The following is a 12,677-nucleotide window of genomic DNA, read 5'->3' as shown; positions in this document are numbered from 1 at the left end:
CAGGCCTAGATATTTGTCAGGGTGCACCTTTCTTTCCCTTGAGGCAACAAAGGGACTTAGGGTAAAAATGTCAAAGATATTTTTATTACCTACTAAGCTAGCTTTGTATACCCCGGCTACCTGACTGGGAATCACAGCTCTGTCTGAGAAGCTGTTGCCCAAGTCTTTGTTGTTACTGCTGAGCTCCTGCTCTCTATTAAGCACTACTACAGCTCAAGGTTACATTTTTGTTCATCTCTCCATGTCAATACCCCCAACAAATCCAGAGTTCCTACATTTAAGAGTATTTCTATGAGGATATTGACTCATGAACCTAAGTAATTTCTTATTTATACTAATAATGAATGTTGTGCCATTTATACATTCCCAACTTGGTCCCTTTTCTTCTTTCCTTTATTAAGAATTTTAATTAAAAATTTGGATCTAAGAAGTCTGTGAGGTAACATCCCAATAACTCACTTACCAAGTAGTAGGTGACTATTAGAGACTCCTAGAAGCCGTTGGGTGTACCAGAAAAGGGATTAGGACGGACTTTTCTTCATATGCATATGTGACTTATGAGAATGATTAGAACTAGGGACTCTCTTTTGGCTCAGGGATGCCTACAGCGTAGTAATGTAACTTTGGCATTTTTTCATTTCATTGACACAGAACACTATTTCTCTGTGATCTAAGAGCACTGCCTTTGAACTGACACAAGCTGATTTTGTTGCCATTGTTTTCATGTGTTTCCTCCTCTTATGGCATTTATACTGTGCCCTAAGGGCAACGGCTGTCAGGGTTGTGTTCTGTTTGTGGAGTCTGTATGCTGTGAAAAGAATGCAATAGCAGTCCAGATACATTGATGAAAGCCAGAGTTGTTGTGTTGTCAGAACAAACACACGTATCAAATGGGCTGTCTTAGCAGCCACAGATCTCCTCAGACTCTTTTCCTGCATCTACTTCTGTCTCTGCGCAGGATCTTGCAGATATTTTCCTAGAGAAAACTGACAAAATATGACATGACTTTCCCCCTCCCCTCATCTCACCTTCTCTTCCCTCTTCTCCTCCTATAGTTCTCTGCTCCTTCTCCCAATCACGGACACAAGTTTGTTTTTTTTTCCTGCTATTCTCCTCCTCTAACCTCTCCACTTGCCTCAGTGACCCCATTCCAATCCATCTTCTGATCTCTCTCATACCTACTCTTATGTGCTCCCTTACTCTAACCCCTCAATACAAGCCTGCTTTAGTCTCTCCCATCATTTTTTTTAAAAAAAAAAAGCCACCCTTGATACCATAACCTCCCCAACTACTCCCCAATCCTCCTCTTATCGCTAATATCATTGATTGCATTGTTTACCATCTCTTTCTGGAGTTTCTCTCCTCCAATTCTATCCTATATCCTGTCCAATCTAGCTTCAAATCCATACACTCCACTGAAGCTGCTTTTATCAAAGTCTCTAATGACCTCTGTTATGCGGTTTGGAGTGGCTTCTGACTGTGAATGCCAGCCTCAGGGCAGTCTGTCAAGAAGGAGGGCAAAAGCCCCAAACTGGTTGTATGTTCTAGAATTAGATTTCACCAACCCAATAACAAGTGTGAACTCCTAAATCCCTATACCAGTCTTATCATGGAGTCACAGACAGTCACTTTGGCACTCCAGTCTATTTTGCCACCCAGGCAAGATGGACTTAGTGATAGTCACTTTGCACCAAAGATCACAACCATATTCAGGTTACTCCCAGTCCCAAAGGACCAGTAACTTACCCCATGTCAACTGTATTCAGTTCTCAAACCAGAGACAACACTTCTAGCCAATCCAGTAACCAACTAAAGGTTTATTAAATAGGAAAAATAAATGAGTTATTTCCAAAGCTAAAGCAGGTAAATATACACACACAAATGAGTTAGGTTTCAAAAGGTAATAGAAACATCTATAGTAAGCAGGCTCTGTATATCCTTTAGGGCTAACCCAGGCAAAACAGTTGAAGACTCCTTGCTTATGCTTCAAGCAGCATAGGAATAATAAATTCTCCTTAACCGGCATTTTTATTCCCTTCCCCCAGCGTTCAAGCTGTGATGAGATGAAGGTTTGGGCACTTCCCTCTTCAGGGATGTGGGGGAAGCAATCAACAAAGTCTTTTGTCCACAATGGCTTGTCTGATGGCTGTAGACTTCTTTTGTTTGGGAGGAGATAACACCTCTGGTGGTGAACTAGTATTTCATACCAGGTAATGCTTCTCTCCTGACTATGGGGGATTTACAGCCTTAGCAAACATTTAAACACTACCTTGTAACATGGGGTACGGATATTATAAGTAGGATTAATACATGCAGCATCCTACAAACACATTCTTATAACTCTAATGTCTATTTTAACTGTACTAACGCACAGGTGAGCCAGACTAGTTTCCAGCTATGTATTTGCCCGAGCTCAGTGAGGCCAGGACCTTTGGCATGAGGTGGCACCTGGGCTGCCAGCAGCATAACCTCTTCCTAGCCATGGTCCAGGACCAGTACACTCTCCTATGCAATGATGCCTACAGAAAAATTGACAATGGTTAGGCTGCTGGTGTGCTGAATCCGATGTCGGTCAAAATATATTGTGCATCTTGCATGGGCAAATTCCCGTATGAGTAGTTACCTTCTGTGAGAATATATAATGTCTGAATGCAGTTGGAAAATGCAGTGCAAATGACAGGGTAATAAGCCAAGGAACTTCATTGTCACCTTCTAATTGAAATTAATTAGAAACTGATCCACCATGTGCGTTGCATAACAGAAGAGACTGCTTTCCCTAGCCATTACAGCAATTGGCTCAGGGATGTTTTAATTGAAAACAGGTTTGGGTGGACGCTCATCTTTTCACACTCCAGACACCCATGTTTATTGCACAAAAATATTCTTTCTTTACCCATACAACAATGCTAACCTTTCCCCAGCACCACTCCAGAAGTAGTTTTCCTCACTCTATATCGTATCCACAAGCACGATGTTCTTCAATACTTGTTGAGAAGGAGCATTCAGAACAGATTCCTCCTCCATGACACCATTTCTTGCAGTATATATTACAACTTGGCATTCATGCATCAAGGAGAGCAGCTCACATAAGGCTTTAACAGACAAGATGTTGGGTCTCATTTTCAGTTATGCTGAGGCCATTTTATGCCACTCTGACAGCACAGAGGTGAAAATGGCATCATGGGAATTGTCCCTGTGCAATGGGCCTCACACACCAATGTAGAGCTGTGACAGGGCTCTGCTCCCAACCACTAGCATGGGAGGAGAATCATGGGCATAGCTAAAGTGAACTACACTATGATTATTCTCTGATATGTGGGGCCATAGGAAGTGAAGCAGAAGTTAGAGCAGCCCTGGAGCTGCTCTGATTTACAAGAGGGGCCAGACAGGCCCTTGTCTGACCCCAGAATGTGAGCAGCAGATGGGGGGGCTGTGATGCTTTGTGGTTCACCCAGACCTGTAAGGGGTTCTGTCGGTGCCTGCCTGTAGCCCTGGATGCCTCTGTGCTGTGCAGCTTTGTCTCAGAGCCCTGACACCAGCAGCATGCGAACAGCATAATGGTCTCACCTGGGCTTCCTTCAGCCCAGTTACTGCTTCCAGGGTGACCCCAACAACCTTTCCAGTCCCGAGTCTCACCAAAACCATCTCCCCTGCATTGACCAGCCCCTCTTACTGGACACTCACAGAGGTAATGTGACAGATTTCTGTTACCAATCGGCCGCTGTATCAGGTGATCAGGCTGATGCTGCAGGATTGTTGGGGGGGAGATGACGAAACACCAGGTGTCCAAATTTTAAAGCTTTATTAACAAATAACAACAGCAGAGTGCTGGGAATGCTCCCACATCACTCGGGGAAGAAAGAAAGCGCTAACGCCCTAAGCCCTAACCCACTTTCATACTCTCACACGCAGTACCCAAGACTGGCCAGGCCTGGGTGTAGTGTCAGAAGAAGGGGGGGAGAAGGATGGACGGGAGTGGTGTCCTGGGCCCAGGTCGTCCAAGGATCCACTGTTGATCTCCGAGTTGCTCCAGCTCTCAGGAGGGTTTTAAGTCCTGGGCTCCTTGGGAGACCGGGGGGTAATTCCACTCAGAGACCTCTGGTTCTGGTACTCTTTGTGCCAGTCCAAACTGGCTTGCTGTGGCCTCCCCAGTTTTCCAAAACGTCCCGGTTCTGGAGACTTTGTTTTCCCTGCTATTGGCCTTCGCTGTCACTGTCTCATTTGCTCTCACTGTTCTCGCTGCTATCTCTGCAGCTCTGCTCAACTTAGTTCTCCTCTTCCCATGGCTGGGCAGCTGCTGACTTCTTGTTGAGCCTATGACCTTGGGCCGGGGCCAGCATCTATCTTCACACAAGCTAGCTGAAGTGTTGAGTTAACCCATTCTCTGATCTTCTTCTTTCTCTCCCTCCCGCCCCCCGGCCTCTCATATTCTGCAAAGGAAACTTCCACTCTCCACTCACACACCTTTGACCCTCTCCAAAATGCTTTGCGATGCTTGCAACAGTGTTAGCCATATACAATGCTGATCTGCCTTCCCCAGAGACTCCCTGAGGGAGGGTGGGCCACAGGGGTGTGACAGTAACACCAAGTTCACTGTCTTCAAAGAGTCAGTATGCACAACCGCTTGCTAGCTCAGTTGGGGTTAGACATTCCACACACAACACTGAGAAGGTTTGTAGTAAAACTAAGAGTAAGTTTATTAACAAAGCTCATAGCTATAAGTGATTTCAAGCAAGAGGGAAAGAGATATCAAAGGGTTACAAACCAAACAAAAATAACCCACTTTCTATTGTCTAAAACTTAATTGTAGCAAGATATAGCTTGGCCTAATGTAATTTCTTACTCTCACTGAGCTGTCAGCATGCTCCAGGTTGTTTGTAGATGATTCATCCTACTAGACTCTAAAACATGATGTCAGAGAGGATCCACAACTTCCCATACAGCGTTGTTACATATACTTCACACTGATATTAGTGACCAGTGTGACGATAGTTTTCCAGTGAGATATTACAAGACACCTTTTAAATAATTATCATGACCACAGTGTGTGACGTGTATTGAGTTGGTCAGGCCAGCTGAGCTGTACAGTTACGTACCAGGGAGGCCCTTGCCATCTGGCATTGGGGTGCTCTTAGGTTTACAAGGGCTTAACAAGAAGCTTTATTAGATTGAAAAATTAATCATTCCCTGCTTTATGGCAGTTTGATCCTCAAAGGGATGAAATTCTCTTAGAACCCAGCCATTGTATAACTAACAAGAAAGCCTCCCCTACCCAGGTTGTGGAGTACTTACCTGGGGTGTTGGTGGCTCTTTGTCCTCCCTGTATAGATCCCTTCACTGTAAATGAACGGTCAGCACATAACAGTACCTAGTGACAGATTTTACTTTTATTCTTTTAGATCCCATGACAGCAGTCTTCATCTGAACCAACCACTCTCCACTCCAATATGATGTCATAGACACTGTATGACCACAGTAGAGCATGAATTCCAAACCATAGGGCGTTCGGTAATTTAAAATAGTCTGCATTCCTCAGAGTTTATATCTTATTCTTACTATTTAACTATAAAATGAGTTAAAGTAAAACTGAACTTTTTTACTGTATTATATGGTTTAAAAAAATCTTTAACTTAATTAAAATCTTTGACCTGGCATTTGGGTCATTCAACATGTTATGTTACAGCTCTTTGCATTTAGACTATATATTTGCAGATAATCTTTTAAGAGGAATTGTTATGAAGTACTGTACTTCCCTAAAGGAGACACAAATCAGGAGAACTATATTTTGGAGATATATTGTTAAATGCAGGAAACAGATTTACAGGAGAAATTATTCTTCATATGTGAGATCAGTAAAGCATGACAATGTAGATAAACTATAAAGACCTGAATGAAAAGCTACTTAAGATCATTGGGAGCCAGTAGATAAGGCTTAGTATTCTGTTTTTTCTGTTCCTTTGTCTCTTATTTTTCTATTTAATAATTCTTCATTTTTACCATCTTTTGGTTCCAAAACGTGTTTAGTGAGGAAAAACTACTCCCAAGATAGCTGGGGAAATATGATATTTAAATACTGTTAATACTTTGTAGAAATGTACTTCCAAAGATCTCAAAGCACTTGAAACTTTAAAACTACTGTAAGGCAACTGTGTAAGTTGGAGTATGTCGTTATGAGCCACCATGATGTTGGGGCTGAAGAATGGATTTCAGTCCCCTCATCTGTTGCTCGTGATCTCATTGTTTTTCATAGCAATTCAGTACAGTATTTCTTGTCACATTGCATCTCCACAGTCTAGTACTGTCCTGGGCTTTCTGTCTATCTTTAGGGCCTCTGGTATGCAGGAAGTGGGCCATTTAGTAGGCAGAATTAAAAACAAAGTGGGGTAGAAATTGTGACATTTTCTACATTTTTATCGCCATTTGAGAACATAAAGAATGAGGCTCCCATAAAGGTTTTAAGGGCTCTGTTAAGTAAAATTTCTAAAATGTGATGTGCCTTAAATTCCTAGAACTTGATTGGAATGTCCTCAGATATTATGTATTTTTTTCCAAAGAATTTGCCATCTTGATACTGAAAACTTCTTAGCAAAGGCATCACTTATGAAGTAATTTACTGTACAGTGGAGAAATACAGTTTGAGACAATATGATGGCACTTCTTTATAATAAGTGTGCACGAACTAGGAACTAATCAATTTACATTGTAAGCTTGCTTAAAATTACAGGAGAGACACACGTCAATATCAGCAAACGAAATATTGATGAGAACCCTTTTACTTTACCTGGAGTGACTGGGCAGTTCCCAAAGGACTATTTATACTGCCATGTTCCACTTTTGCATGACATCTAGTTAGTCTTTAGCCTCCACAGAAATAAGGAAACAATTCTTCTTAAACGGTACTAGATTCACTATTGATGAAACCTCTTTCGCTATATGAAATTCCAAATAGGGAAGGTGGGTTTATTTTCAGCCTTTAACAGACTGTTGCAGTTAATCATGTACATCAGGCAAGAGACTTGGTTGCTAAGAAAATCTTTGGCCTATCTCCGTGGGGTTTATGTGTTATTGACAGAAAAAGTACCAAATGGTGTGAAATGCATCTGTTAATATGAACAGTGGAACTTTCTGAGTTAAACATTTTTCTACAGCACTTTTGAGTCACTGCAAGCTTGGGACAAAAATAATGTACTTGCTGTCAGTTTGAAGCAGGGATGTTTCACTTTAGGAAGGCCATAGCCTAAGTAAGGATCAAAAAACTCTTTGGCAAACAAAGTATAGGGGATTATTTGGTTCTTAACACACAGCTACTGCCAGTATCATTCATTAGAGAGCTAAGATGGGGGAAGGTACTATCTTTTATTGGATCAACTTCTGTTGGTGAGAGAGACAAGCTTTTGAGTTCAGAGAGCTCTTCTTTAGGTCTGGGAAACATACTCTGAGTATCATAGCCAAATGCAAAGTGGAACAGATTGCTTAGCATAAGTAGTTAGAATATTGTGCTAAGGGACCATTCCAGGTAGAAGAGCTCTGTGTGGCTTAAAACCTTGTCTTACTCACCAACAGAAGCTGGTTCAATACAAGATATTACCTCACCGACCTTGTCTCTCTCATATCCTGGGACACAGCGACAACTACACTGCATAGTATCCTTACCTGTGACAGATCCTTAAATAAAGAAGGAGTTAAAGGACACAATTTATAACATTGGATGTCTAAAGTCAGGGCCTCCTAAGTCCATATTTAGTGCACTTTTGAAAGTCAGGCCACTTATTTAAGTGCTTAAATATGGTCATAAGTAGCCTGACTTTCAAAAGTCCTGGGCATCCAGAAACTTTTGGGGGAACTTATTTAGGTGTCAAAAATTGGACTTAGTATCTCCTAATTTTAGGCAAATCTTGAAAATCTTGGCCAAATTCCAGACAAATAAGTGATTACACTGTCACAATTTTTGAAAATCCAGAGATCCTGCAGGTCTCTAGTCAAAACAGGAGACATATTACTTACTGAAATTTGCTGTCCAGCTGCAGTGAAATACTGACCAATGAGTCTATGCGTTGCACATACTTTTCAGAAACAACTACATGAAAATTTCAATCTAGAACTTATATTTCAGAAAATTCCATCGAAAGAGAGTAGTACTTTTCCTGTGAGTGTGAATGACCATTTCAAACCAATTGTTTAATTTTGTTTAGAAGCATGACTACTTCTTCTTAAAAATTATATTTAAGAATCAGACTGGATTATATCTGGAGAAGGAAAATCCGTGTGGGCTCACAATACAGCTGGAGACCATATGTGTATATGGCACACACATCAAGCAGCAATTGTCTCTTGCAGTGTTTTTCTGTAGCACAAAACTTGGAGTTTGGCTTTCTTTCACTCAAATAGTCCTTTACAATTACAACCTTACTATGGGAAAGTCAATAAGTGGTTCCTACAGAAGATCAAATTAGTATTTACTAGGAATGAAACAGGGCTCTCAAAGCATATTGGGCATAGCACTAAAATGAAATGCTATTGCATACAAAAAAGTTTAGAACCAGACTATCTTCATATCTTTGCAATGTGAATACGGTACAACATAAGGAAAATGTTATCAACCTGACAGATGCATCCTCCTATCTAGAGAGTCTGTTCAACCCTAAACTGCTGCTAAATCCCCTTAAGCCTCCCTGAGAGGTTTCCTCACCCGTTAAAGATGGCTGTGTAAAACTCAGAGCTTGTCTACATACAAAATGGAAGACCAACAAATTATGAAGTGTTTACCAATGAATGCTGCTACATGGCCGGCAATCACATGGTCACCAAAATCTTTGGTGGGGCAATAAGCTCGCCAATGATGGACATGAACTGAATATCCAGTCAGACTGCTGTATGGACCCAGCTAGAGATTGATTCAGGTAGCACTTGATCTGCAAAGAGGCTACATCCATTTAGGATTTGCCTTGATAGTAGTAAAGATGATGGATAGTTAAAGTGGTACAACACTCCACTACTGCAGATGCTGTTATTCTGGTATAAATGTGCTTAAACTGGTATAGTTATGCTCATATGGAAAGGGGAACAAATTATACCTTTGCAAGGCATATTTATATCGTATGTCTGGGTCAATGCTAGGAGTTTTCTGGTTATAACTATATCAGTAAAATAATTGCACTGCTAACCAGCACAGTTAGACTTTTACAAAATCTGGATAAAACAGCTTGATTTAGCCTCACATGGCTGACTTTTTGTCTCTGAATAGGCTGGCCTTGTGTGCAGTAGGGTTACAGCTTTCTGTGTCTGCTCCATGCCAAAAAGCCATACAAGTATTCTGTTGAATAAGACAATAAAGAATTCATAGTAAATTCTAAAGGGATCTCAACATTTCCTGAAATTAGCCAGCCTTTTGTGGGAGGTTTGATGGCATTCACTCAGCTCCCACGACATCCCATGGAACCCTGTGCCAGGATATGAACTAGATTTGCAGCAATTTGTCACTGCATGTTGAACAGCCAAACCACATTAATCTCAGCTCTGGCATGGATTTGAGTCCAGGAGTACCTGGCTCTCAGTTGCTATCTGTCTGAAACAACAGGACAGCTAGCCTCTGCTGTCATATACAGTAGCCTCTGGATAGTTCTTATGTGGGCTCTTAACAGCAGCAATCATCTGAGCACCTACGCCAGAAGCCAGGGCCATCCCTAGGGGTATGTGGGGCCCAGGGTGGATGTGACGGACCCATCACTTCCAGGACTGACCCGTCACTTCTGGGACAGACAACATGGACCAATCGCACCGGCCCATGGGGCCCCCCAAAGCGCAGGGCTCAGAGCAGTTGCCCTGATTTGCTATATCCTAGGGACGCCTCTGCCAGAGGCTAATATGGCCAATGCAAGATCACAGGTAAGAGCAGGTGACCCTGTTTGGATATGTCTACACGGCAATGTAAGCTCAGGGATAGTGGCACTCAAGTCAGCTGATTCTGGGTTAGAGAACCCAGGGCTTGAGTGTCCACACTAATTGTTAGCCCCATGTTAAGAATTGTCTAACCCAGGCTTGAGCCTGAGGCTATGATAGCCACACTTCAGCATGCAGACCTGAATCAAACCAACTATATCCCAGACTCCCTAGCGCTCAGCTGAAACGTGGCCGCTCTGGACTTTTGGACGTGATGTTCTGTGGGAAAACTTGACTGTCCATCGTGTACATTATAGGAAGTTTGAACAGCCTGCTGAGCAGTCATTTCGGTCAGTGTGCCCCCAGCTTCCAGTGCCAGCCACAGAGGAGGCACTTTAAAGAACTTCTCTTGCTTGCGTTTTCGCTCCTGTGTCAGGAAATGAGCAGAGATTCCATGAAACGCTAGTGAACATTTCAGTGGCATTTTCTGACCCATCAAAGGCAGCTAACACAGCTTAGGATGGAGCAGGAGGAGTACCCAGGCACGGCAGACTCAAACTGGCTGCTGTTTCTCAGTACGCTTGGTACAGCCTCTGATGCTCTCTGTGTGGACTGGTGCTTCTGGAGCAGGGCCAAAAGCACAGGCTGATGGGACCACATCTTCACGCAGACCTGAGATGACCAGCAGTGAGGCCAGAACTTGTGCATGAAGAAAGCTACATTTCTGGAGCTTTGTGAGCTCCAGTCAAACCTTTGTCCTGACCCTCCAGCATAAAGACAAACACATGAGGCCAGCCCTGCCAGTCAAGAAGTGGCTGCTATAGCTGTCTGCGAGCTGGCTACCCCAGATTGCTACTGGCCTGCTGCAAACCAATTTGGTGTTAGAAAGTCAATTGTGGGTAAAGTGGTGGTGGAGGTATCTGAGGCAATCAGGGATATGATTTAGCCCAAAGTGTCGGGCATAAAAGATTCCGGAGGCAATTTCTGGCTTTGAGAGAATGGGGTTTCCACTGTCCTAAGGCTATTGATAGGACTTGTGTCCATAGTTTGCCTTTTTCAGGGAGCACATGAGTACATAAACCGCAAAGGGTACTACTCCATTGTTATGCAGGTCCTCATGGACCACAGAAGGTGATTTCTTTCTGAATGTCAACATGGGCTGCACTGGAAAAGTTCACAATGCCAGGGTTTTCCACCGATCAGGAATCTATATTAATGGACCGTCTGGGACACTATTTCCACCAAATGACATGGTCATAAATGGAGTTACTGTCCCCACCATTATTCTGAGGAAACCTGCCTAAGTCCTTTTGCCTTGGCTTATGTCAAGGTTCCTCCCCCACTCTGAACTCTAGGGCACAGATGTGGGGACCTGCATGAAAACCTCCTAAGCTTACTTTCACCAGCTTAGGTTAAAACTTCCCCAAGTACAAATTAATTTTATCCTTTGTCCCTGGATCTCCACTGCCACCACCAAACTCTAACTGGGTTTACTGGGAAACGTAGTTTGGACACGTCTTTCCCCCCAAAATCCTCCCAACCCTTGCACCCCACTTCCTGGGAAAGATTTGGTAAAAATCCTCACCAATTTGCATAGGTGACCACAGACCCAAACCCTTAGATCTGAGAACAATGAAAAAGCATTCAGTTTTCTTACAAAAAGACTTTTAATAGAAGTAAGGAAATCACCTCTGTAAAATCAGGATGTTAGATACCTTACAGGGTAATTAGATTCAAAACATAGAGAATCCCTCTAGGCAAAACCTTAAGTTACAAAAAAGACACACAGACAGGAATAGTCATTCTATTCAGCACAGTTCTTTTCTCAGCCATTTAAAGAAATCATAATCTAATGCATACCTAGCTAGATTACTTACTAAAGTTCTAAGACTCCATTCCTGGTCTATCCCCGGCAAAAGCAGCATGACAGACAGACACAGACCCTTTGTTTTTCTCCCTCCTCCCAGCTTTTGAAAGTATCTTGTCTCCTCATTAGTCATTTTGGTCAGGTGCCAGCGAGGTTACCTTTAGCTTCTTAACCCTTTACAGGTGAGAGGATTTTTCCTCTGGCCAGGAGGGATTTTAAAGGGGTTTATCCTTCCCTTTATATTTATGACAGCTTATGACACCGTACCCTGATTTTAGAGGCCCTGGCAAAAGACGGTTTAATTACACTCTCAGCACAAATGGTTGTTGAATGTGTTTTTGGCAGATTGAAATCCCATTGGAGATGTTTGCGAATCCGTTTGGTGCCAGTGTCGTCAATGCTGTCCACACTACTGTGGCTTGCTGTGTTCTTCATGATCTTTTTGAAGCTGGAGGTGAGCCATTTCTCCCTGGCTGGCCCTAGGACAGCGAGGGGCCACTGAATCGGTACCTCAGCCAGATCGTGCACTGACCACAGCTGGATGCACCTGGGCAACAAGAAGTGGGAGCACACAGTATCCCTGACATTATGGACTTGCATGGCCCAACAGAAAAGAGCAAAGAGCACCTTTATGACTATGCTTAGTGGGGGGGGAGGGGCGTGCTATGGAGGCTCATTGAATGTGGGGAGGGCTGGGGTGCTTGGGGAGGGGTGTGGAATTTTAGTGCTAAGCAATGTACTTATGAATAACATGACTACTTACAAAATGTGGGGGTTATCATGGAATGGATTGTTGTAAGGAAGTGACTGCAGTATGAATGGCTGTAGATAACGATACTGAGGGATAGTCTTTTTGCATACTAATTCCTAAGTGTCCCCGATCATGTGTTGTATTATTTTGAATACACTTCGTATGATGTGACACAATGGT

At 42.8% G+C, this 12,677-nt stretch overlaps 1 long non-coding RNA gene across 1 annotated transcript in view; it reads left to right on the top strand.

Annotated features, from left to right (window-relative positions):
* LOC142071400 (uncharacterized) overlaps positions 1-12,381 on the top strand; it is a 28,816-nt gene extending 16,435 nt beyond the window's left edge. The window contains exon 4 of the long non-coding RNA XR_012667432.1: positions 12,092-12,381. This is a non-coding gene — a long non-coding RNA (uncharacterized LOC142071400). The remainder of the gene's footprint in view (positions 1-12,091) is intronic.
* Positions 12,382-12,677: the final 296 nt, after the last annotated feature.

Source organism: Caretta caretta, chromosome 3, assembly GCF_965140235.1.
Source record: "Caretta caretta isolate rCarCar2 chromosome 3, rCarCar1.hap1, whole genome shotgun sequence".
Classification (NCBI taxonomy): Eukaryota; Metazoa; Chordata; order Testudines; family Cheloniidae; genus Caretta; species Caretta caretta.
The sequence above is the reverse complement of the archived record's forward strand: the minus strand, read 5'-3'. Positions and strand labels throughout refer to the sequence as shown.